The 5,000-nt window shown below is 53.4% G+C and overlaps 1 non-coding gene across 1 annotated transcript in view; it reads left to right on the plus strand.

Annotated features, from left to right (window-relative positions):
* Positions 1–4,046: 4,046 nt before the first annotated feature.
* The window catches only part of LOC124745024, a 1,909-nt gene continuing 955 nt past the window's right edge, over positions 4,047–5,000 (plus strand). Inside the window, exon 1 of the ribosomal RNA XR_007010978.1 lies at positions 4,047–5,000. This exon is cut by the window's right edge and continues 955 nt beyond it. This is a non-coding gene — a ribosomal RNA (small subunit ribosomal RNA).

A 5,000-nucleotide genomic window follows, 5' to 3' on the forward strand; every position in this document is an offset into this window, starting at 1 on the left:
TGGCGCCACAGTGCCCGCCTTTCGACGCCACCCACAAAGCCTGCAGCCTCTGTCGACCATAGCACCCAATCTCCAGTGGCTCTGCCGCACGAAGCCGTGGACCGGCAATGACTCCACCCGCACCCGTTCGTGCACCACCCCAACCGCCAAACGCGCACCTCCAGCGGATGAACGGCGGACGTTTCCCGCACTCGTAAAGTGCAATCCACCCCTATAACGTGCGTTTCATGAAGAGTTATTGCCAATATGCGACATTCCCGCTGTCCCTATACATGAGCCGCGACCTGTACCACTTACGAGCGAGAGACGCGATCGCGTTGCTCACTGTACGGCGTCCGATACCGAGCCATCAGCATGTCGGTCCCCATGCGCGTTGCACTCGCACTCGCAGTCGCAAAAACGTGGGGCAAATATATTACGCGGAAGAGTTATAACAGACCGAGCCCCACTGCATGAGGGGAGTCTTTGTCACTAATGTACACAGATGGAACATTTTGGACTGGAACCAGATTACCCGTACACACGGCGCTGATTAGTAATCAATGCAGAGCCATCAAACTACAGAATATATATACAACTGTCCGTATACATGCTGAAAGAGTCTGCCCACAATGGGAACCACACGTCAGCCAGCCACTCTGATCACGCACCACTCTCTGCTTCTAACGGGCGCACATACAATATGTAAGCACCAGCATGGAACAACATCCAGTGCATCCTCTCCGCCACATTACACAATCCACACTATCACAACCAGACCAGGAGGTCCATGCGGAAAATACAATATCCCACCCTTTCGACATCCACCATTGCGCAGATCAGGCACCAACACCCACACATGTCCTATACAACGGTGCACCCAACATCACAATAGTACCTCCTGTCACAGCGCACAAACAATGACATGAGTCAAAGACACAGGTCTGACACAAGCATAGAATTGGAGCGCCGCCTCTAATAAGCCAAAGGTGCATCCTGACGTGACAAATCTGATCATGTCACAAGCATTCACTTACTATAATCACTATCAACGAACCTGCCGCCCCCGCCCCCCCCTACACCTTTCCTTACAACAACGTGTAACCTAACCTAACCTAACCTATGTTGTACCTTAACCTAACCTATGTTGTACCTTAACCTAACCTATGTTGTACCTTAACCTAACCTATGTTGTACCTTAACCTAACCTATGTTGTACCTTAACCTAACCTATGTTGTACCTTAACCTAACCTATGTTGTGCCTTAACCTAACCTATGTTGTGCCTTAACCTAACCTATGTTGTGCCTTAACCTAACCTATGTTGTGCCTTAACCTAACCTATGTTGTGCCTTAACCTAACCTATGTTGTGCCTTAACCTAACCTATGTTGTGCCTTAACCTAACCTATGTTGTGCCTTAACCTAACCTATGTTGTGCCTTAACCTAACCTATGTTGTGCCTTAACCTAACCCATGTTGTGCCTTAACCTAACCCATGTTGTGCCTTAACCTAACCCATGTTGTGCCTTAACCTAACCCATGTTGTGCCTTAACCTAACCCATGTTGTGCCTTAACCTAACCCATGTTGTGCCTTAACCTAACCCATGTTGTGCCTTAACCTAACCCATGTTGTGCCTTAACCTAACCCATGTTGTGCCTTAACCTAACCCATGTTGTGCCTTAACCTAACCCATGTTGTGCCTTAACCTAACCCATGTTGTGCCTTAACCTAACCCATGTTGTGCCTTAACCTAACCCATGTTGTGCCTTAACCTAACCCATGTTGTGCCTTAACCTAACCCATGTTGTGCCTTAACCTAACCCATGTTGTGCCTTAACCTAACCTATGTTGTGCCTTAACCTAACCTATGTTGTGCCTTAACCTAACCTATGTTGTGCCTTAACCTAACCCATGTTGTGCCTTAACCTAACCCATGTTGTGCCTTAACCTAACCCATGTTGTGCCTTAACCTAACCCATGTTGTGCCTTAACCTAACCCATGTTGTGCCTTAACCTAACCCATGTTGTGCCTTAACCTAACCCATGTTGTGCCTTAACCTAACCCATGTTGTGCCTTAACCTAACCCATGTTGTGCCTTAACCTAACCCATGTTGTGCCTTAACCTAACCCATGTCGTGCCTTAACCTAACCCATGTCGTGCCTTAACCTAACCCATGTCGTGCCTTAACCTAACCCATGTCGTGCCTTAACCTAACCCACGTCGTGCCTTAACCTAACCCACGTTGTCGCCTAACGTAACCCACGTTGTCGCCTAAACCTGCTCTGTAATTGTTATACGACTCGTTCAATTAGTGTAGTGTTGCCCACCCGCAACCCTCGCAATATAGTTCGCTACTCGCACTCCCCGCTCCCCTGTGTATCGCTTCATGTTAAACACCTTGCAAGTCTTGCTCACTTTCCACATGCTCCTGCTGTACACTGTAATGTGGATGGCAGCAGGACGTACATGCCGCCCCTCCCCACGTCCCCACCTTGCCCCCTGCCTTCGCAAGCTGGTTGGTGAGAACTTTGCATGTTCAATGCCCTCCGCATGCGACGTACTCAGGCTACGTTGTGGTGCGGCCTGTGTCAACTGTCCGCTAATGTCGTACGCGTAAACCACAATCTGTACTGCACATTCGTCCTTATGTACTGAATGATACATCGTGGCACATGTGTGACCGTACAACGACTGCGCCCAAAAACGGCGGACCATACAGTGCAAATATTGTGCACGCAGCTACGTGTCGTCTCCCTATGAGAGCTGGATTGCAGTGTGGTACGCCATAGAGACGTGTGGGAGGAACGGACGCCGTGGATGGCGATCAGCATGAGCTGTCTGTTGATGTATTCGGACCTAGTCGTCTCTCCTCACACACCGTGATGGCATGGTGCACCGCGTTCCATATCTGCGACATGCTACAGAGGCCGGTTGACAGTCGTTCGAGCAATGGACATCGCATACGTACGGGGGCCACCTTCCACGTATTGTCTAGGCGTGCACATTTTGTTGCGTGTATGTGGGCAGACGTAGTGTGGCGTGACACCTGACACAGGCATGCAATAATCGTGGAAGTTGCAAATGGCGATGGACGCCTGCGTTTTCTGGTGAAGTTACGCAAATGAACAAATGGTAACCTGTTGTGGTGCGGTTGTTCTCGCTAGGGGTGAATCGGTGATGGCGACGATAGGTTGAGGTACTAACCGGTTGTTCCAGCGATACCCACCATGCCGACGAAACTGAACGGCATCTGGGTGTGAAGCGATACGCGGCGGTGGCTGGGTGGGACCGTCCCCGGCCGGTGAGGGGGCGCCTCCCGGCGTGCTGGCCGCGCGGTGCGTGGGCGCACGCGCTACAGCCGGCTGGTGGGGGCGGCCAGTGGCAGGCGCGCCGGCCGACGGACGCGGCAGGCGTCGCAGCTGCGCGCCGGCGCACCCTGCGCGCGGCGCCGTGCGGCCAAAGTAGGTCCTCGCGGGCCCGGTGCGAAGCGCGGTGGACATCTTCAGTGTGCTGGTCCGATTGAGGACTGTGTGCGTTGAGGATGCGCTGCCGCCCGGCGCTCGGCGCCGCGACGCCGTCTGCTGCTCGGTCGCCCCAGCGGTTCTCGCTGGTGGTTTGTATCGCAGCTGTGCGGATGTGTTGGCGCGTGCGCTGTGCTGGGAGAGTTCGCTTCGGCACCCAAGTGGGGCTTTTGTCCTTCTGTGGCGCTGGCGTTGGAGCTGCCGGTCACCGTAGGTGGCGCGTGTTGTCTCCCGCCGGCAATGCCACGACAGCACGCTCCCGGGCCTCTGTCGGCAGCGGCAAGCTCAGTTGGGAGCACGGGTGGTCGCACCGAAAGCGTCTACTCGCCTAACTCCGGGCGATTGCGCCTCTCTCGAACCCGACCAAGTACTTGGGACGGCGCTGCGCGCCGCCGGGACCTGAGAGGGTTTCGAGGTGTATTGTGCAGGGGAGCTCAGCCTCCTCCTGTTTGCAGAATGATTGAGCGGACGCTTGCGTGTTCGCGCGGGCCCCCGGGACACACTCCCGGGCGGCCGGCTGCTCAGCTCTAGTTGACGCAGCTCCCTGGTTGATCCTGCCAGTAGTCATATGCTTGTCTCAAAGATTAAGCCATGCATGTCTCAGTACAAGCCGCATTAAGGTGAAACCGCGAATGGCTCATTAAATCAGTTATGGTTCCTTAGATCGTACCCACGTTACTTGGATAACTGTGGTAATTCTAGAGCTAATACATGCAAACAGAGTCCCGACCAGAGATGGAAGGGACGCTTTTATTAGATCAAAACCAATCGGTCGGCTCGTCCGGTCCGTTTGCCTTGGTGACTCTGAATAACTTTGGGCTGATCGCACGGTCCTCGTACCGGCGACGCATCTTTCAAATGTCTGCCTTATCAACTGTCGATGGTAGGTTCTGCGCCTACCATGGTTGTAACGGGTAACGGGGAATCAGGGTTCGATTCCGGAGAGGGAGCCTGAGAAACGGCTACCACATCCAAGGAAGGCAGCAGGCGCGCAAATTACCCACTCCCGGCACGGGGAGGTAGTGACGAAAAATAACGATACGGGACTCATCCGAGGCCCCGTAATCGGAATGAGTACACTTTAAATCCTTTAACGAGTATCTATTGGAGGGCAAGTCTGGTGCCAGCAGCCGCGGTAATTCCAGCTCCAATAGCGTATATTAAAGTTGTTGCGGTTAAAAAGCTCGTAGTTGGATTTGTGTCCCACGCTGTTGGTTCACCGCCCGTCGGTGTTTAACTGGCATGTATCGTGGGACGTCCTGCCGGTGGGGCGAGCCGAAGGCGTGCGACCGCCCCGTGCGTGCTCGTGCGTCCCGAGGCGGACCCCGTTGAAATCCTACCAGGGTGCTCTTTATTGAGTGTCTCGGTGGGCCGGCACGTTTACTTTGAACAAATTAGAGTGCTTAAAGCAGGCAAGCCCGCCTGAATACTGTGTGCATGGAATAATGGAATAGGACCTCGGTTCTATTTTGTTGGTTTTCGGAACCCGAGGTAA

Source organism: Schistocerca piceifrons, unplaced genomic scaffold (assembly GCF_021461385.2).
Source record: "Schistocerca piceifrons isolate TAMUIC-IGC-003096 unplaced genomic scaffold, iqSchPice1.1 HiC_scaffold_312, whole genome shotgun sequence".
Classification (NCBI taxonomy): Eukaryota; Metazoa; Arthropoda; class Insecta; order Orthoptera; family Acrididae; genus Schistocerca; species Schistocerca piceifrons.